Here is a 23,289-nt window from a genome sequence, read left to right as displayed (position 1 = left end):
AAAAGAAAAATCGAAGCCAAGCAAAGTTCACATACTTTTAAATATATCACAAACATAAGCAAATTCACTTCTATAGTTAATAGTCACTTGTATTATTGAAATAAAAAAAAACAAAAAAAGCGTCTTAAAAAATACGAATGTCACTCACTAGAAAATAACTTACAGAATGTCAATGATCTTTGTTACCTCCGATGATTTTACTCATTTCACTAATCTGGGAGTCGTGTAATAAAACGTATTTAACTACCGATAAAATATTTAAAACCGTCAAGATACCCGTAGTAAGACAGATCCCGGGGACGGATTTTTGAAAGAATGGTGGGTCCGCTTGCCCCCTTTTGAGAATACGGGACCATCCTATGCTTGATTTTGTACCTTATTCTATATGCAATAGTTAATAATACGAAAAAGAAGCACTACTGCGAAAACTGCATAAAAAAAACCGGTACCCTATTGTGTTTGTTTGGTAATTTTGGCGAATGAAATACCTTCTTTTGGTGTGGTTTTCGATGTCTTTTGTGTTCGTGTGAGGTTTTGGTTTCAGGAAGTTGTAAGCTAGATAATTCAAATATAATTGTTTAAAGTTGCTTTGACATTTAACCTTCACAATTTAAGGTTGATATCATGATTTTTTATAAACTTGTTAAGGACACATTACAGTTGATATTATGAATTTTTATAAACTTATTAAAATTGTACTATAAAATGTCCTTAAAGATTTGACGACGTTAAATTCAAAATGAATCCCAAAATTGTCTTCACAGTTCGTCCTCTACCCAAAGTTTTTTGGTCTCCAACATCCAGCATAAATTGAACTTTGTCAACCCTAAAAAACGTACGGCTTTCGGTAGCGTTGTAAATATACTCGAGGGCGCGAAAGGCCAACATAATTGGTCGAATAATATGTTGTTTTTATAGTACTATTTTAAATATGGTGTTTTAAATAACGCTGGCTTTACAATTTATGGTGACCGTAATTTCTTTTGGCCCAAGACAATGGTTTTAATTATTCCCGGTGATAACTGAACTTCCAATAAAGTATTTTAGTGCTCTCTCAAATTTTCAGGTATTATACAAACGACTTGACGTAAAAAGTTAATGGCTTAATAAAACCTTTATGTTTGTTTACATAAGTTACATAATGCCGCGTAATATTTTAGATATAATTATTTTGACACGCGTAATAAAAAATAAACATTATATTTTTAAAATGGAAACTGCATAAAACCGACCTTATTTGTGTCTTTTTCTGTATACTATTAATTAAATTAAATAGAAAGATTGATGTGAGAAGTCACATGCTCATAACTTATAGCAAGTGAAGAGAAATTCATTTACAAAAATCTCTACGAAGAAACAGCATAGTTGCCAGTGTATTATGTCTATTTGCATAGATTTATATTGTCGAATACAAATCACTTTATCTATATTATAGCCAAAATTCATTTGACAGCTACGTAGGATCACCCAATCTCCATGTTTATGGTTCAGCCACATAATGAACAAAGGACTTAACATACTAAAAACCACAGATAAAGAAGTTAGTATCTTTATATTCTTAATCTAAAAAATCTTAAACATACTTATTCATAGCTTAAAATACCAAAAGAGATATCTCACGCAAACGTGCATAACTCAGTACCTCAGCACTAAAATCTTTACTAATACTTAAACTGCTGTAAAAACACATAAAAACATCTTAAAATAAAGCACGTCGTCCATTATACGTGAAACATAAACGCAATAAACAATGGCCAAAGAAGCCCGTGTAATTGTCGGATTTAAACATCGTTATAGCGGTTTAGGGTTGACTTATTGAATCACTATGCGTTATTTGTTGGTCTCGGATCGCTTAAGGCGATTTAAATGTTTATTCTTTTTTCAAATTTTATTAATCGATTATAGTTATAATGATTATCCTGTATAGAATTTAAAAATAGAACAAAAAATAGTCGATTCAAATGCGACTGTCAATTTATATTTGCGTTTCCGACTGTTTATAAATAAATAAATTACTTTATTTTTTTTTTGCATTTTATAATTATTAAACGTTTTTTTTAAGAATCATATTAAATATTCACGGCGTCTCATTAGAAATATTCTTAATACTTTAAAAATAATAACGATCACATTTTAATTTAGTGCCATTTTAAGGTGCAGAGATTTTTATATATACACTTTTTATTCAAAAAAAACATAAACAATAAAAAAACGGTTAACAGTCCTTAATTGCCAATACCTGCATGGGAAATATGAATCCCGCAACAGAATCATGGATCATTAGATTAACGATGTCACTCTAATAGACTGGCTCATGCGATACCATTATTATGCATATGGGGGTAAAAAATGGAAGCTTGTAGCTTAGTAGTTAACGATACTGCGGTTGGTTGGTTTAGGTTTGAGGACCGATGAGGAATAATTTGAATCTATTTTTAATTATAAAGGTTTGAACGCGCAAATCTCAGAAACTATTAAACCGAATTTGATTTTTTTTAACTCATAAGAAGCTACATCACTCCTGAGTAGTACTACTTACTACTAATTTTAATGCCGGAAAAAAATTGTCAGGCAGGCGAAGTTGTTCAAAAGCTGTTCAATAAATCTCATTTAACCTCAAACATTACGCCTTTGTCTCACCTTCTAAGATTAAAGCAGGATTTTTCGTATTAACTGAATTATTGTTAGATCTCTTGAACTATAAAATTGTAGGTTAAAGAGTGAAAATAATTGGGTAAAATACTGAATAATCAAGCCTGTGTAATTAGAGGTACTTATGAAAAGTAATCTATTGTTTCAGAATCTTTCGTAATGATAAGTTCGGGATGCTATTCCTCATTATAAGCAAACTTGGTAGACACCAATAATACATCCCGAAGCCGCCCTATTTGCGCCGGAGGTTACTGCGGGTTTTAGTTGGTATGCCGATATAGGGTGTACAGGGGTTAGGGACTCAGTCCAATGCTCGTTCGGATGATGCTATACTTTGAATGTCGACATTGGACCATAAGACTGGTGAAACCAACATTCCATAGTCGTAGTGAAAACGCGTTATTCTCCTATGAACAAAAAAGGTGGATTTAATCAATGTAATAAGTTATTTCTCACCCAAATTCACAGAGGAGCTCTCCGAGGCAGTTCTTGTGCTTGTCTCCACACCGAATGCTCGTCCATGCATGAGGGGACATTACCGCGGCACATAGTGGAATGTGTACCTCTTGGTTACCAAATTCATATTGAGGCCTATAAGGGCTCGTGAACATTCCTTGGCCCTCTCCCCTCCGCTCGACCTAAGATCGGTCATCTTTCTACCACGCTTCCTTCCCAGCCAGAGGCGGCCTTGGGGGAGGCGAACCGGGCAACAGCCCAGGGCCTCGCGCGATGCCTTGGAGAACCTTTTTCTACGATCTTACCGACGAAACTGATACAACCTGGGGATATTGTTGCTCCGCCCGGGGCTTCGCGTTGGTTTATTTTGTTTTCGCCTGGGGCCTCGCGACCTTAAGGGCTGTTGCTGTTCCAAGCTATTTCCTCCAAATTTCCTCCAGGTCCCTGCAGCCGCTAAGCCGAGGGATTCCAGCATCCCAATCGCAGATTTCTCTCGGTGTTGACTCCGGGATCTGTAACCCAAAAAAATCACAGACGAACGTTTACTGATGTTTAAAAATAATGTGCATTTCCAAATAACATATTGAAATAAGAAATACCGTTGACCTTTAGAATAACTCACACTTGGAATAAAATTAATTTTGGCCAATTTAATCAGCAAAAAATTTACGTTTTGGCACCGGATGTCGGATCCTTATTTGGACCCCTTGATATTAAGATGGCCAGATGTGTTTTATTTTTATATCAATAAAGGTTAATAATCTCATTTATAAATATTTTTAATGTCGTAGTCACAATATAGAGAAATTAATTTATAGTATAGGTTCTCAACGTAGGCGAAAAAAAGCGTCCTAAGGGCGTTGAGGCAGTAAATACACATAGAAAACTTACATTCAGACACTAGATTGAAACTTCCACATAACTTTGCGCATGGGCCTCCTCTACTACTAAGAGGGATTAGGCCTTAGTCCACCACGCTCGCCTAGTGCGAATTGGTAGACTTCACACACCCTCGAAAATTCCTATAGAGAATTTCTCAGGTATGCAGGTTTGCTCACGATGTTTTCCATCACCGTTAAAGCAAGCGATAATTTACAAAGAATACACACATCATTTTAGAAAAGTCAGAGGTGTGTGCCCTTGGGATTTGAACCTGCGGACATTCGTCTTGGCAGTCCGTTCCACACCCAACTAGGCTATCGCCGCTAATTGTTTAGTAATAAATAAAGTATTGTGTTATTTAAAATACAATCGGTATTATTGTATTTTAAATAACACAATACTCATTGTCTATTTGGAACCCTGGCATTTACCAATATTTTGTTTTTTCCCTTCTTTATTATACATGTTGTGCTGATATTGTCCCAATTATACAATCTTACTTTCAAAGACTTTAGAGCCTTCATACTCACGAAGAAGACATAATACGACGAAACCTTAGAGGTCCATCAACTAACTTTACTATAGTTAAGTTATAAATTTAAACATCACTTAACTATTGAGTGGAATGAAGCGGTTCCTGGTAATATTGAAACCGGATATATTAACAGATTGTCGTTTAATAGGTTGTTGGTAATGAGCGCCATTTGGGTGCATTAGGTGAATGGTACGTCACATCCTGTTCGGGATTGTGAGTCATTGACATTAGTTATAATTGAACGTAATTTATTAGAGTTTTTACCTACTATATTGTAAATTGTGAAATGAAAATTTGATGAAGTTTTTCAGTGATATATTATTTAATGAAGAGTATTATCAAAGTGCGCGATAGCCTAGTTGGTTGTGGAACTGACTGCCGAGACGAATATCCGCAGGTTCAAATCCCAAGGGCACACACCTCTGACTTTTCTAAAAATTATGTGTGTATTCTTTGTGAATTATCGCTTGCTTTAACGGTGAAGGAAAAACATTGTGAGGAAACCTGCATACCTGAGAAATTCTCTATAGGAATTTTCGAAGGTGTGTGAAGTCTACCAACACGCACTAGACTAGCGTGGTGGACTAAGCCCTATTCCCTCTCAGAAGTAGAGGAGGCCCGTGCCCAACAGTGGGACAGTATTATAATACAGGGCTGATATTATTTTATATTATTATTATTATCATCATTAGTTTTTGGAAGTGCGGAGCTTGAGTCTACCGTAAAGATTTCCAGACCAACCTGTTAGAAGCGGCCTGCATTCAAAGAGAAAGTTCAGTATCGCTTTGCCAGGCCCGAACTATCCAAAATTTCAACATTGTATTGGTGTATTGTTTTTTAAATTTAACAAGATTAAAGCCAATATTACGTATGAACCTTGGATGTCAAATACATGGATTGAGTGATAAATATTTCACTCATTCTCCCCCCCTCTCTACTTACCATCAGGTGCAATGGAGCCACTTCACCGTGCCCACGTAAAAAAACACGGTAAATCATACAATTAAAATCACCTATAGCAGTACTCTGCCGGACGTAGGTCTTCTGCAATACTTGCCATTTTTTCCTATCTTTGGCTTGTGGCATCTAATTTCTAGTTTTTACCAGCTATCTACGTCACATCCAACCCTATAATATCATATAGTTCTTTATATTTATTTTTAAGTGATATTATTACTTACCATTAGGCAAGCGACTTGCCGTTTCAAAATTAACTTGTAAATTGAAATCTAAAGTGTTGCCAGGTGAATAAAATGGCAGAAACAATGTTACCGATAATCAACGTGCGAGTAAATCAATGAGTCAAGTTAAACAGCCAGTTTGGAGTATATTTGGAGCTTCGCACGCGAAATCTACATTAATGTGCGTACGCACTTCGTGTAGTTGTTTTATAAAATTATTAAATTTAATATCAGGCTTTTGGTTGTTTTCACTGGAAATATACTGTTGTGCTGATTTTTTGTATAATGTATTCAAAAGGATGGGTTGGTGTTGATATTTTGTATGACAGGATGTTTCCAAAGGACCCAGTCCTTTAGTTCACGTTTAAATTATTTTCTCCTCGTTTAAAAACTTATACTTAAGCAATTGTAGTTGTGCTAAGACTAAGGATTGGATATAGGGAAGGAAAGACACTTATCGGTCTACTGGTAATGTGACTGACCATAGGAAAATACCAAAGCTTCCATTACACGCCGGTTTTGTTTGCGAAACTGTGGTACTGGTAAGATTATGTTGGAATCCTGTAGATAAAAAACTCTTTAGTTTTTACCCATTAGGAAATTTTAATAAAAAAATTGATCTTTAAAAAATCTTGTAGAATTTCTGAATTAATAAACGATCTTGATCAAAATCTCAGGATTGACGATAATATAGTTTTTTATTGACGTACAAAATCAGTTATTTTCAAGACAGCAAGACTTTAACATTTTAACACATTGAATTAGCAAATAAAAAAATTACAGAATAATAAATGCTAATAAATAGTTATCCTTTCGAAATTTGTATTATGATTAATTGTAAATTTTGGGATCATTTTGCAGTAACCCCGAGTCTGTACACACAGCGTAAGTGTAACAAAAGCTGACAAAACATGAACGGTTTAAGTGATTTTTTGGCACTTAATTGATGTCTGTGTTTATTTTTAGCCAATTCGGTGTTTCGATAATGAATATTGCCGTAGTAATCGTTTTCCGAGCAAACTTCATCAAAAACTACTCTACCAATAAAAAATTTGTAACAATTTTTTTCGTACTCCCTTTTTAATAAATGCGGTTGGTCATGATGTAAATTTTTAGTAATCTTTTTAATAATCTTTTCTTAATGTTATGTATGGTATTTGTCTATTTCTGCCGCCAAGCAGCAATGCATAGTCACTGTTTTATTCCGGTTTGAAGGATATTGTAGCCAGTGTAACTACTGGACGTAATAAGACTTAACATCTCATGTCTCAGGATAGCGAGCGCAGTGGAAAACCAAACAATACTTAGTAGTTCAAGGTGTTGGATAGTATTCTACTGTTTATGGGCGGTCGTATCGCTTACCACCAGACGAACGCCAAGCTCGTCTCGCCATTCAAACCAATAAAAAAATATGACTCGTATGACGTATGCTACGAAAATATATGCATTGCTTAAATGATTTATAATACAGTATTTGAGGAAATTATTTCTGAAATCAGAAAGTTTTTGAACAACGACAGCGTGGGACAGCCCTTGACCAGATGGCAGGACGACTTACACAAGGTCGGCAGCGACTGGATGTATAAAGCAGCAGACGGGCTCTGTGACGTACCTTGGGAGAGGCCTGTGTCCAGCAGTGGACTGCAGCGGGCTGATGATAAAAGGCAGCTCTAAGGCTAATAATGAATTTTAAATTAAATAATAGTTACTCTATTTTATTATAATATGTAACGCGGTATATAAATCGGTCGTCTAGGATACAGGCTTTGCCTAGTGTAGGGCATAGTTTTGTCCTATGATATTAATTTATTTTAGTTATTTGTTTTAGTTCATAAGGTTGTATATTTGGTAAATTAGATAAATAAATAAATATTTTTTTATCCGTATGGGTTTACTTCCTTTGCACCAATAAATGTGAGCTCAAAAAAAATCAGCCAATCAACCAAACAGTTCGAACATGATCACAACAAAGAGAATTTCGCATTTGACATCGAATTCTGTAGCGTGAATAATTTGTATAGTATACCACCCTTCCTTGCATAACAGGTAGCGACTGTTTACCAACCCGCCCTCTAACCTATTTATTCAAAACCCCACCTTACTCCACTACAATAAAGTCTACAACATCGGCAAAGTTAACATAGTTCCGTAACTCTACCCACTTTCGAGAATGAAAAAAATTTTACTTTTTTGTTCTGCACGTGTTTGGGTTACTTTTTGTGGTATAGTTTAAGCAGGTTGAGCCAAGTGGCTTTGAGGGACACCTGTTGCTAAAGTTGCCGTTTTTTTATTGAATTTGGCAAAATTAGAATGTAATTTCCTTATATTTATCATTTGTTGATGGCAAATTTATAGCCAATACATATTCTTCTTAGCACATATATTTATTTTTTCTATACATAAATGTATATAAATGGATTTAATACTGAAGACATGCTATACCAGTCAACCTTTGGCTGGTGCTATGATGAAAAAACTAGATGTTATGTAGATGTAAAAAATAATAATATAATATGGAAAGAAAAATATACACAAATAAAAAATTATAACTACACGGACATACTCAATAAACATAATAAACAATATTGGCGGTTGAAAGACTAATTGGCTTAAGCGACATTTTTTACGACAGTTCAGTGTTATACATATTTAAAATCAGTCCTATTTTTATGTTTTTTTAACCTAGTTATAATTTTTTCGAAAAAACAATGTCGCTTAATACAATTAGCCTTTTAACCGTTGATATAAATATATTAACACAAATATTAATACATGTTTCTTTTAAAATCTTGAAATAAATTTTAATTGCTCGAGTCTATAATTTACTAAAATCAATATTACTAGCTTCAATGAGATAATAATTATAATAATAGGAATAAAGCTCAATAATTTTATCCTCCACCATTCATTTTACACCTAATTTACATCGAACGCCCACACCGAGGTCAACAAAAACTGCTAATCCTACGCAACAATGAGGGTCCCAGCTGTGTAAACATAACACCAAGACTAGGATAGGATCACAAAAAACTAACACTTCGAGAAGCATCGCTGGTGAGGTTATTTAAACTTAAATAATGACTATAATATAACCATTAAATAATCAAATTGAAGGTTGAAGGCCAAATTGCCTTAAGCGACATTTTTATGCGACATTGAGTTTCATACATATTTCAAATCAGCACCTTTCTATGTTTTTTTTTTTTAATTTATAATAATAATAATAATATCAGCCCTGTTTTATATACTTGCCCACTGCTGAGCACGGGCCTCCTCTACTACTGAGCGGGATTAGGCCTTAGTCCACCACGTTGGCCTAGTGCGGATTGGTAGACTTCACACACCTTCGAAATTCCTATAGAGAACATCTCGGATGGCAGGTTGCCTCCCGAGGTTTTCCTTCACCGGTAAAGCGACCGAGAAATTCACAAAGAATACATGACATGATTTGAACCTGCTTTTTATATTTAAATATTCAAAAATAAATGTCACTTAAGTTACTTATCCTTGAAAGGCTAATTAACTTAACCGACAATTTTAAGCGACAATCAGTTTTATATATATTTAAAATCAGCACCTTTCTATGATTTATTATAGTTAATTTTTTTCGAAAATAACGTCGCTTAAGTAAATTATCCTTTAAACCCTCTACATTGATATACCTATGATTATGTTTCGATTTGTTTCTTGAACAAGCTAAATGCGTGTTCGTAACAAATCATTATCAAATTTTGCCGAGTAAATAAACAGTTACATGTAAACAATGAAAACCTATAAATCATCGTTAAACATACAAACTTTGGCAAACAACCCTAACTTGACCAATCAACCTAAATTCATAAACCCAATTCCAGACAAATGTCCATTTAAGACGTAAATAGACGTCCAGCTGCCGAACGTAAACACTAAGATCTAGATCCTGCGATAACACCTAAATGTCGTTAGATCAACCTAGATAGGATTTTACAGCGTCCGCGCCGATTCCTTTGTTTTGTTTGTAATAAATCATGATATTGTAGCAACTTTGTAAATTGGTTTTAGTAATTTTGGTTTATGTAATATTACCATAAATAATTGGACCGCACACATTTCAGTATTTGAAATAAATAAGGAAGGGAATTTCAAATTGTTCTTTAAGATGGATTCAGAATCCTTTTACAAGTACTAAAAACCACTTCTTATTAGGAACTATAGCTGGAGAAATCTTTGTATGTACCGTTGCTCACATATGAAAAAAGAAACGGGCGTAATACTTTGTAAACTAAAACAATAAAAAATTAAAAAACAAAATAACAAGGAAGATAATTCACTCAGTAAGACAAGTACGACTATTCAAAACTGTAAGCGGAATTTTGCAAACATCTTGAGTGCTCATAAACAGAAGCAACACAACTGGTCGCTCATGTTAAAACCTAGTTACTACGATAGTTTTCATACTGAATCAAAACAGTGCGTAAAGATAACTGTGCCGAAGCCCTAAAGAAAGACAAACGATAAATACATATGTAAAATATAAATAGAGATCGTACTTAAGAGTGATAACTCGACGAGTTTAGAATATTTTTTATTGACGAGACGAGCTTGCCATTCGCCTGATGGTAAGCGATACGACTTTCCATAAATAGTAGAAACATCATCCAACACCTTGGATTACAAAGTATTGTTTGGTATTCCACTGCGCTCGACATCCTGAGACAGTTGATAAGTCTTATTATGTCCAGTAGTTACACTGGCTACAATGTCCTTCAAACCGGAACACAACAGTGACTACACACTGCTGCTTGGCAGAAATAGATATTGCAGTGGTACGTACCTAAGCGGACTGTCACATATCACCTACCAACAGTAAATAAAAAATATACGTGAACAGTGCGTTGATTTTCTAATCGTGTTTTTTTCTGATGTGGGCTTTAGTATAATATAGAGGCAACACTGTGTGAATTACAAAACCCCGATATTACAAAGTAAGGATAAATAAACCCGTTTATAACCCATTACCCAGCCTCCATATTACGAAATTTGTCTATTGCAATAACAATAACTTGGTTTATCTCTTTGCTAATGGGTGAGCTCTTATCGTATAATGGCTTTACAAGTTTTTTTAACCAACCGTGCTCAGGAGTCAAGTTTTTATTTGAAGTATCATTTTGCGTAGTTTCTCCGGTTTGAGTAAGGTGAAAGGTGCTGTTTTCGGCACAGCAATTATGATTTGAATACTATTTTTGAATTTTATTTTCTTTAAAAAGAAATTAAAATATAAAATTCGAATTTGTGTTTTGTTTTAAAGTTTATATTGCAAAGTAGAATTTTAGGAATGTGACGGATTTTAAATTTAAAAATATATCAGTTATATTGATTTCGAAATCGAATCCTTGACCTGTCACTTTAAATATAAAATGACGAATAACTGTTAAAAATCAAGTTAAAAATAAAATTATATTAAAACTTTTATGGCACAGAACTGCAATAATAACAAAACTGGGTTTACCCCGGTAAATGAACTTCGCAAAGACCCTCTAGATATAACGGCATAAGTATGAAGGTCAAAAAATATAAGTCATCGCAATCATTTCGCGGTCAGAAAACTGTTACATCATGATTTACGCAGAGGATTATGAATTCAAGTACTTTTGATGATTTTCCTCAAATTAATTTAGGTTATTGGATTCACCGGAATGTACCGTTCCGAATCTTTTTATTTAAAGCTTAGAATGGCGTGAATCATTTTATATAATGTGATCACTAACGCCCATAAACATGTACAATATAAGATGTAGATATAGCATTACCTAGTATAAAAAAGAGAGATTACAGAAAACAGCCCGGTGTTTGAGTCTCCAAAATCTCACTTACCATACGAAACGCAAACTGTCAATTTGAATTATGTTTCTACAATACGTTAATACCCTGATCGAACCAACCATGTCATGATACCAAGATAGCTAAAGCGTCGCTCTAGTAAGGTATCAAAATATACAAGAAATGTGTACTTCTTTTAAAGTAAATCTTTTCATTACTGAATTTACCTTGTTTATATTATTCTATCACATATTTGCATGTCCAATCTAAGAATATTGACATAAATAAATAAAGCGTGGTATAGTGTCAGTAACCAGTCCCTTTACCCTATCCTTATCGGCAGTCCACAACGTGTCCAGACCCGATCCCGAAGCAAGGGTCATGTTTACATTTTTTGTCATCATTTTTTGCCTGTATATAGTAGGTTTGTGGACGTGTTTGGCCGTTTATTTTTTTAAAGGCGTAGGTTAATCGTGAGTTAAAACTCTTTGTGTTTGGTGACAGATGCAGTACAGCGGTCATTTATTACTTTCAATGTAATTCCAATTTTGAATTACTCCTGGGTTTAGTAGCAACGTATAGATATGGGCTGTGGGCCAGGAAATCCTGAATTTGATAGCCAAATTATTCCAGACTGTAACGATTGACCTTAGGTAGGCAGCCAGTTGCATCTTAATACTTAGCAATATTGTTCCTAAATGATTTTGTGTTAACCCCAGTAAAAAATAGGACAAGGCTATGTAGAAAAAAAAGTTTAGTATGCATAATTCTCAAAGCTTCCGCCAATAGCGAATCATCATTATATGAATACATTTCCCTGTCAAGATATCCTTAACTGCCATTTTAAAGTTCCCACAGCTTTCACTGCCAGACCCATCGTTGTGTGACGCTAGTATTAATACTAGTGCCCACAAGCGTGGATAATAGAACGAAATAACAGGTGCTCTATGGTAGAGTCGATCTCGCGTCAAAGCTTAAGATATAGAGTTGGGTGAAGTGCGATAGGATGGTTTAGGTGTGATACAAAATATAGGTAAATTAGCTTAAAATTTCACTAGATGGCGTTGCCTTCGAATTTGGTTATGTCATCGTGGTTTTACCTTAAATATTAAGATAAATATCTTATCATATAATAATTAATAAATATTTATATTTTTCTCCTAGAATTGCATATACACATACTTGGGTTTAGTAATAACTATTTTACAGGATTCAATAACGTTATGTAGCCTGTAGTAATAGCGTAAAACGAATATCTTCTTAAAACCATTAACTATTTCTACTCTGTCCATCTGTCCACCCACGAGGTGGACAAATGACCTCATAAAATCGCAGGAGGTCGCTGGACGCGGACCGCTTCCAATAAGTCGATCTGTTAATCTGGGAGAGGCCCATGTTCAGCATGCCCCTGCGGCTGATGATAGTGATTTCTACTCTATAATTTAGGGCATAGGTTTAAGGGAGACAATCTAGTCTTAATGTAATTTAGTGCTAAAGTATTGTTTCTAATGATTGTGTTCAGTGCTATGCCTTTTGTTAAATAAAAAAATAGAATATTAGTTCAATTCATATTTAAATTACGCCATTAATAAAATTTGAGTCTGTATTATCAACTCTATATAAATCACGGTTAATCCCACGTCAGTCGTCCAATTTATTAACGCCTACTGGTCTCGTGCGCGAGACACTTTCCATCACTTTATGCTTGTTTTTTTGGGTTTAAGGTGTGAATTGAAAACATGTGGTTTTCAGTGGATTTGGCTTTGTCCAAAAGGAGAGAAAGAGTGGGATTTGCGAAGACGAAGGTCGCTGATTCGAAATCCAGGCACGACGATTTTTTGGATTTTGTGGGTTCAATTTTAATTTTGTTAAATCGTAGTAGTTTTGGAATACAATCTAGTTTTAAGATTGTATATTTTATAAAATTGTAAATAATGTGATTGTAATCTGTTTTGCGTCCTAAAGTAGTAAATAAAAAGTAGTTTTGAACTAGTATCTAAACAAATAACAATTAACTGTCTTGTAGTATTTAAATTTCCTTTAAAACATTATAAAGTCAAAAATGATTCATGTACGAAAATAATTAAAGTATGAAAAGAATATATATTCGTTACAGTCTTGATTGTAATCTATCTTATAACTATGCAGCAAAAGTTCCATTAAAATTTCGAAAAATGCTTATACATCTATAACGAACAGTTTTAATATCACTATATTTGACCAAAAATCCTAAAATATTGGCAATAAATTTCAATGTTCGATATATTTAATGAAAAACACTGGGGTGGGCATATTGGCAGGCTTTCTGCGCGATTGCCACCCCTAGCCCTAATCCGGCCGCTGTATTTAATAGTTTTTAATCTCTGCCAACCCTAAAGCCTTATTGAAAAGTTTGTAATATTGAAAACTATTTGTTTTAAAGATATTATATGTATCTATGTATTTAATAGTGCAAATGTTACATTATGAAACTGAACATTGGTTAATTTGAACTCCACAGAGGTTTATGTAAAAGGTTTTATACGAGTATATTATTACGTGATAGGTGACGAACACATCACGCATTTATGTCCGAAGGGATAAGCAGAAGCGCAACCAGACCACTTTTCGCCAAATGTGTTCCGTCCCATGATAGTTTATGTAATAGGGAGCGAGCCTATCACCATATCAGACAAAATTCCAGACTCCGGGCTGATAGTGAGTAGAAGAACCCAAATATCACTTTGCCCGACTCGGGATTGGAACCCAGGACCTTAGAGCGCTGCCGTACCGCACATGCAGTACAACTACGCCACCGAGGCAATATTATAGTTATATTTGATATTTGTAATTTTTATAAATGTAAGGCAATCCTTACATTTATAAAAATTGATTGTTTAATGTAAACAATGTAAACCGTTATAAATAAAATAAAAAAAATTAAAAGTAAGTATAGTTGACAAAACACTTACATGCATTGACGTATGTTCTATAGACACGAACGTCTATATAAACTATTTGTTCAAAATCTGAACTAAAATGGCAACCAAAACGTCACTATTATAACCTATTTATTTACTTGAACAACAAATAATTTTATTAATATTTGATTAATATTTTTTATTCATATTCAGGTTTACACTTCGACTCGAGTTTTTATATCATGAGCGCCGCGTACACAACCACAAGTCGTCAATATTGACCATACTAAAGTCAGTTTGAAAAGATTGCAGTTCAATTCAGTTGAACACAGTGAATATTCGGAACGCCAAATCTATACTATTATATAAAGCTGAAGAGTTTGTTTGTTTGTTTGTTTGTTTGTTTGAACGCGCTAATCTCAGGAACTACCGGTCCAAACTGAAAAATTCTTTTTGCGTTGGATAGCCCTTTGTTCGTGGAGTGCTATAGGCTATATATCATCACGCTATACCCAATAGGAGCGGAGCAGTAATGGCTAATCTCAGGAACTACCGGGTACAAACTGAAAAATTCTTTTTGCGTTGGATAGCCCTTTGTTCGTGGAGTGCTATAGGCTATATATCATCACGCTATACCCAATAGGAGCGGAGCAGTAATGGCTAATCTCAGGAACTACCGGGCTAAACTGAAAAATTCTTTTTGCGTTGAATAGCCCATTGTTTGTGGAGTGCTCTAAGTTATATATCATCACGCTATGACCAATAGGAGCGGAGCAGTAATGGCTAATCTCAGGAACTACCACTTTGAACTGAAAAATTGTTTTGTGTTGGATAGCCCTTTCTTTGTGGAGTGATATAGGCTATATATCATCACGCTATGACCAATAGGAGCGGAGCAGTAATGAAACATGTTGCAAAAACGGGGACAATTTATTAGTTTTGAGAGCTTCCGTTGCGTGCGCTACGTAAACGGTTAAAGTTATGCAACAATGATGTATGACGGGATTATTCCTCTTAAAAGTTCTAAAAATATATTATAAAACAAAGTCCCCGCTGCATCTGTCTGCCTGAACGTGTTAAACTCAAAAACTACTCAACGTATTAAGATGAAATTTGGTATGGAGACAGTTTGGGACCCTGGGAAGAACATAGGCTCCCGGAAACTACTACTTTTATAACGGAAAACTTTAGCCTGAAAAACTTTATAACGCGAGGAGCCGCGGGCAAAAGCTAGTCTAGTACACAGTACATAAAAATTTAGTTGCAATAAAAAATCTCGAATAAGTCTTCTACTTTTTAATAAGAAAACATTTAATCGTTCAAATCGAAAATTCTGAAAAATTCACAAATATATTCATAACTCGAAAACTATGAAAAATCACGGAACATACATGGGATTTCGCAAGGGGTGCTCTATCTCTGGACCTCCGTTTGACACTATTTTCTGGGACACCCTACATCTCGATGCTCGTGCCAATTTCAATGCAAATCGCCAGCACTAGATCTTTAGTCAATAATAAATCCAGTACGTAATTAATTGCCAATACCTCACAGTGTTTCGACATGTTCGCACTTTGCGGACACAATTAATTTTAATTGCAGTACATTTGTCGGTTTGTTACACTCGTACACCTGATATTCCGGGTGTTAGGCGTGGTATACATGTATAAATACTGTTAGAAATGGGCATGTGTATGGCCGTGTATTTTTTGTAATATTGTAGGTTAAATTTGTAAGATGTAAGTGTGATGGAATGTAAGAAGGAAGAGTGTGGCCATTTTTGTATTTTTTTGTAATATTGTAGGCTATTTCGTATGTATATCTCATGGAATGTGAGAAGGAAGATTTGAATGTGATATGAAAGGTAAGCAGTGAGACAGAGTTACAGAAGCGTGTGAGAGAGGCTGCGTGCGTATGCGCAGGTCAAGGGTGTTGTATAGAACAATATGACGTAATAATTTTGCTTCTGTTGTTGTTAGAGAAATAACAATTTAATGTCTTCACGTTATGTACTCTTATCGCAAATCCATACTTTTTTATATATCATTGCATATAGCCCTAGAAATAAAGTACAGATATACCTTGAATTTAGCAGTATCTGCGATTGCTTCTTACCAACATCATTTTTAAAAAAAAATCGGATTTATAATGTATATATTATGTATTAATATATAAGTATACTTAATATGTAAGTATAAAAAGCGGCGATAGCCTAGTTGGGTGTGGAACGGACTGCCAAGACGAATGTCCGCAGGTTCAAATCCCAAGGGCACACACCTCTGACTTTTCTAAAATCATGTGTGTATTCTTTGTGAATTTATCGTTCGCTTTAACGGTGAAGGAAAACATCGTGAGGAAACCTGCACATCTGAGAAGTTCTCTATAGGAATTTCGAAGATGTGTGAAGTCTACCAATCCGCACTAGGCCAGCGTGTTGGACTAAGGCCTAATCCCTCTCAGTAGTAGAGGAGGCCCGTGCTCAGCAGTGGGCCAGTATATAATACAGGGCTGATATTATTATATAAGTATATACATTTTTTATCTATATTATTATTATCCTTTTTTATTATACACCTGCCTCTGTCTATCTTTGCACCACCTTGATTGATTAGGAGATTCATTGCACGAACTCCGACTGTTTACCATGACCAAGTGTCACTAGTAAATAAGTTATTAGTAATATAATTCAACATCAATGTACACTACTCTTAACGGACACTGCCTATAAACGATATGAGACGATTTATTGACATAAAAGCCTCCATGTCGATATTAACGACTGTCATATTTACATTAACTGGTAATGAAAACCCTACGTTACCTTAGTTAATATTGTTACGTAATTTAGTAAGTAATATGCGTAAGTACCTCATGTAGTATCGAAACTCGATATAAATTTACACAAACTTGTCGCGTTTTTTTATCTCCGGTGATGCGAATTACTTTCAAAATAAATTTTGTTAGACAATATTTGGTATTTGGTAGTACAATGTTATGGGGGAACCGGCTGGTAGTGGGGTAGTCAGTTGGTTCGGTATTTGGGAGTACCATATTATGTTGGGATTGGTTATCGGAGCAGGGGTCAGTTGGTGTCGGTGTTGGAATTAGCATCCGTTTCCTGTTAGTTTCTTATATTCTATTTTTTAGCCTTAGCTTTAGAATGACCTTATTATTATATAAATATACAATAACACCATTTGTATTACCTTCACCTGGTCTGTAGTATTTCTGATGATCCCCACGGGGGCTGTGGGGGGTGAACTACGTACCTAATAGCGGAACTTCGTCCCCTCCGACGTCCTATAATTGTAAACAATCCAGCAATTTTTAATAATAATAATTTAAAAATAGGAGGTGGATAACCTAGAATACAAATTTGAAAGAAAAACAGTCACAAAATTCTATTCCTAGAATTTATATTTTTATTGTAACGATAGTAGGTACTTGCAGGGATTTATATTTAAACGATCAGTTTGAGGTGATCTTCATTTACTTCTTAAGATATTACAAAGCAGGTGATGTCAATACTAAATGACTACCCTTCAGCCCACAGAAAATATCATGTGCTCTATGAACATGCAGCCTCTTAAACCATGAATTTAACGCTCGCTCTACTGTTGTAGCCAATCAATAATTTTCACAAAACTTGCTAGCATTCTCACGTGAATATCAGGTATTATTTAAGATATATTTTTAATAACCTACCAACCATCGATGCAACAATACCACATTAAACGAGCTCTTTGCAACATTATAACCAAAAAATAAATAAACATTAATTCGTAATACGATAATGGAAAAGGCGCGTAAATTCTGCTTCGAGTCTGGGAGGCCATGTCATCAACGTTGAAAGGGATTTCAAGTTCAACAGAGATCATGTAGCGTTTTGATTTTTGTTTTGTGAAGAGTGCATAATAAACGGATTGATGATTCTTCTGTTATTGTGAATATGACTTCCTATTAAGTGATGTAGATAAAGATCATGAGATAGAGATAGATAGTGATATATAGAGCGGCGAGATCCTAGTTGGGTGTGGAACGAACTGTCCGCGGGTTCAAACCCCAAGGGCACACAACTCCGACTTATTTAAATGATGTATGTATTCTTTGTGAATTATCGCTTGCTTTTATGGTGAAAGAAAACATTGGAAACGTACATAGCTGAGAAATTCTCAATAGAAATTTTGAAGGTGTGTTAAGTCTACCAATCTGCACTAGGCCAGCGTGGTAAACTAAAGCCCAATCCTTCTCAGTAGTAGAGGAAGCACGTGCCTAGCAGTGGGACAGTATAGAATATAGGGCTGATATTATTATATAAGTAATGTAGTTGTGCGTTTACCCATATGATAAAAAAAATGTTCAGACTTTCTTTCTTCCTAATATACATAAATACAAGCAGCTTGTAGTTATTATTATATAAAACATCACGCCATTATCACCAAAAGAGTAGGCAAAGACGCAACCGCGCACCCATCTATGTTTTTCAATTTGTTGACGTTAACGCAAAGGGGGAAACATAGAAATCATTATAAAATGGCCTCTATCACTCACGCTACCTCCTCCTACTTGAGCCACGTTATTCGTATTGAATATAATCCACGGTAGCGAGCGACACCGTGAAATCGCACGGTAGCCGTCACACCAGATTACAATTTAAACATGACTTAAATCGGGACTTTCGACAAAAGTGTGGAGAATTCCAAACGAACACTTCATTTCTTTTTCGAAAAATTCGGGTGTGTGGCTTGTTTTTGGTTTTGATTAAATTACTTAAATAAATAGGTTTTGCTTTGAGATTTGATTAATTTGATATAAAAATTTTAATTGATTTTTAATTTAAGGTTATAAGACCCTAAGGAATCTCACATCACAATATTCTACCTTACCCGCAAAATCCACACGGAAGAGAAGCTCCGTTTCATAGTTAATTAATTTTTAACAGTGATTTTGATATAGACTTTCTAATGATTGGGATATTTTTAATACTCTAACAATATTTACTGTCAATATTCCGATCACGTCCCTGGAGCGTCGGTCCGCATTTGTTGACAACTAGCGCCATCTATTATCGGTGACTCTACACTAAGGAAACTCACGCATAATGCTACAGAGTAATATCAAATGAGTAATTTTAAATTATTGTAATAGTTTATAAATAGTGAGGATTATTATTAATAAATAGATATTTATACGAAAAGAGGGCTCTATGTGCCGCATAATAATTTTAAGTACTAGGAAAAGGGTAATAAAAAACATAATTTTATAAGAGTATTCTTAAAAGAGTATAGAAGCTATAAGCATGCTTTTGTTTGATATGAGACGGTATAATTTAATATCATTGCTGGACAGGTAAATTGCTTCAAGAGTGGACTTCGTTGATTCGCAAACAACTTCGAAAATATATTTTTTGTTTTCTACAGATTTAGGAATCTCCATCCATTTTGTCTTTATCACCCATACCATAAAGTCTATCACGTGGACTGTGATATAACTATTATGCTATAGAAAATATCAACGAAAACGTCATAATTTTTGGCTGTAGAGTCATGGGACTCTACCACTAAAAACTGCAATAATATACATTTATATATATTTCTTTTACACGATAACTGCAAAGTGATCTTACTGCACCTAATGGTGGTCGACATAATTATGCCGGCCTGTCGGAACCGGACATACACAGGCTGATCCCGGAACGTAACACTTACGCGGGACTCTATGGCAGGTTTTAACACCTTGAATATGATAGTTGCTTTGTGGGCTATAAAATATATCCTACAGCAAACAAAATTGAATTACAAACACATCCCGCATAACAGTACCCTTGAATTAGATAACGAACAAAACCTCGGTGCGCTTAGTCATCGTGCGTCGACCTACTTTGGGAATACATGGTTTTATTTATAACTATTTTTGTTCTCGATGACTGCGTGGTAATATTTCCGGAAAAAAAGGCTCGTTTTATATTTAACCGGGTTAAAAGTAGCCTTAGTTAGTTCCTGAGATAAGCATGTTCAAACAAACTCTACTTTTATATATTAGTATAGATAATCAGGTTAATCTGACTTCTTTATAATTGTTTTTTATTCTTTATTTTTTTATTTATTATTTAAAAAAACAAGTAATAGTTTGGCAGCCAGAGCTAATGTTTAAGATAGACGAATATTACTATAATATATTTAATAAAATAATTTAGTGTAGAGTCAAATCACTTGCTTGATAATAAACAATTAGATTTTGAATATAATTTACTTAATGCAAAGTTTTGGGTGGTGAGACATTTACATACACAGCCTTAGCTTACTTAACCTTAGTCCAGATAAACGACTTGTCCTCCTTCAGTATAAGAAAATAAGATTATAAATGTTTATTGGTTTTCGAATAGAGTTCCAATTCGCGAAAACATCTAAATAAGATAAATTTAAATAAAAGAAAGGCACAAATAATTACTGCCATTCTCAAGTCAAGCGGCTTGAACTTGAAACGAAAAGAAAATCTAATACCGCAAAAAAATATTTTTAATTATAATTTAGCTCCTGTTTATTATTTCAGGGTATTCCCAAACCGAATACTAGGAATCGGTTATGTCTGACGATATATTTGCATATAATTAACAATGCCATCACGTATTATTTGAAGTAACGTGTTTGCCATTGTGATGTACTCGTGTTTGCTTTCGTCTACTAATGCTCTATATTTAGACTCTTTCTCTCAGTTTATTCGTAATAGAGTTCCAATCCCTATGAAGTACTAACACAAATTCATGCCTTATCGTTTCTTGTAAGTAGAGTCAACACTTTGACCCTTTTTGAATTTATTTCTAAGTTATAATAAGTGACGAGCGGATTGCCAAATTGGGCGCAAACCAACTGATATAATTTTGATTGCCTGGTCTAAGAATTTGACCTATCAACTATTTTGATGTTATGTGCTAACTATAAAGTGATAATATCTACAACTCTACATATGTTTAAAAATATTCTAGATATTTTCTCTATAATATATAAAATGCAACGGCAAAGTTTCAGAAGAATGAAAAATGATTTTATTATTAGTTACCCAGTTTGTAAAGTCAATGCAAACCAATTAATAAAAAAACATTAAAGTTTATAAATCTGAGTCGTAGAAGCAAGTAATTTAATTTTTTATTTACGCTATTCCTTTTTGAATTATTCCTTTAATTCGATTTCGTACTGGTTATTTCCAATGAAAATAATATCGGGTTTGAAAAACAACTTTGAAATAATTCTTAACGGTGTTATAATATATGGACTGTTGTAGATTTTTATACATTTCCCAAGCTAACATAAATTATATCCCTGCATATTTGCCAGCATAATTAAGACGTGTTTCTAACGATCATTTTTGTGTGAGCAAACTCGGGACGGGAAGCTAGTCTGATTAAAATATTTGCCTTTATTATTCTAATGACTCAGGATGGTCCTTGCTCATGACTAAGTGTTGTGGTTTGGAAATCATCCGATAATCATTTTAGTGAGCTTTCGGTGTTTGGTGTGGGCAGTGGTGTTGCGAAAAATGATTCGGAAATTTTATATGGAAAATTAAATGTAAGTTTTTTATATCTGAATATGTCATATAATGTGTAGATTCGAATATGATTTGATATTTTATTGAACATATTTTCTGCGTTTTTCAACTTTTTGTTTTTCTTATAGAATATTTTTTATTTATGTGTTATGTAGCATACTTAACCTTTTGTCATACTGTAACCTGAAAACATGAAAATTTTTCTTTTGCATACACTTTTTATTCTCTGTTTCTGTAACGAGTAGTAATTTTGGACTATTCTAGAGGCGTTTTGGTGGACTTATTTTTGTCACTGCACATTATTTTAACTTGAATAAAATTATTTACACCGGTATTGCTACAATAATTAATATCAAAATTTTACTTCGATATTTTCTACGCTATTTACTGATTGATTTTGTTCTCTTCGTTTATAACAACACTTACAAGACTACATCATTAAAAACACAAAAGACAAAGTAAGATAGAATTACGCAAAACTGTTACTTTTTATTGAGAATTTTATTTACTATACTTTAAAGTGACTATCAATTTTACTGCCATTGAGTGAATCAAAACAATGGTTTCCACTCCTAAACGGTAATAAACCTCGAAACACCTCATATTGCACAAACAAAACGCATGGAGAGAAACCGTTGCAATAAAACTTTTATAAGAACGCGATACTGCCATTACTGGATTACTTAGAACCGACACACGCGCTCCTGTCACGGGATCGTATGACCAGATCCTAAATCGTATTCAAAACAGCATCGCAACGTCTGAACAAAGAGTCGTTAAATGGCAGACCGCGAAACACACTTCTGTATTACTACACCGGAGAGCCGGTGATCGAGTGAACGGGCTCGTTTAGCAACCCCGTGCCACAATACACGGCTCTTACGTCACCTCACCCCATACCTGACAGCCAATCAGAACGCGCCCTCACTTTGGCGCGCTTTCTCGTTACCAAATTCTAAGTCAACAAAACATTCCCCCTCTCACTCGCGGCAGGGAGCGCGTCGGGACATCCGAACGAGAGAGACTCACTCTCTCGATAGCTGTTGTAATATGATGTAACCAATTTGAAACGGGACGGGTGGATACAGTTTAGGAGCGGGAGAGGATAGAAGATCCGGTGTCAACGCTGATTGTAGCGGTGGAGTGCGAAGGGAACGTGCTACCGTGCGTTCTACTATTTATAATCAAATCGGGCGCGTCTGTGTGCGTGCGTTTACGCTATGCACCGCACCACTACACGGAGAGGGGCCGAGCGAGGCAATGATGTGCACGAAGTATTATCCCTTATTACACGATTTGCTTCCGCGCTGGACGCACGTGCAAGCCGACCTGTTTA

Source organism: Manduca sexta, chromosome 6 (genome assembly GCF_014839805.1).
Source record: "Manduca sexta isolate Smith_Timp_Sample1 chromosome 6, JHU_Msex_v1.0, whole genome shotgun sequence".
NCBI classification, from domain to species: Eukaryota; Metazoa; Arthropoda; class Insecta; order Lepidoptera; family Sphingidae; genus Manduca; species Manduca sexta.
This window is presented reverse-complemented; position numbering follows the sequence as displayed.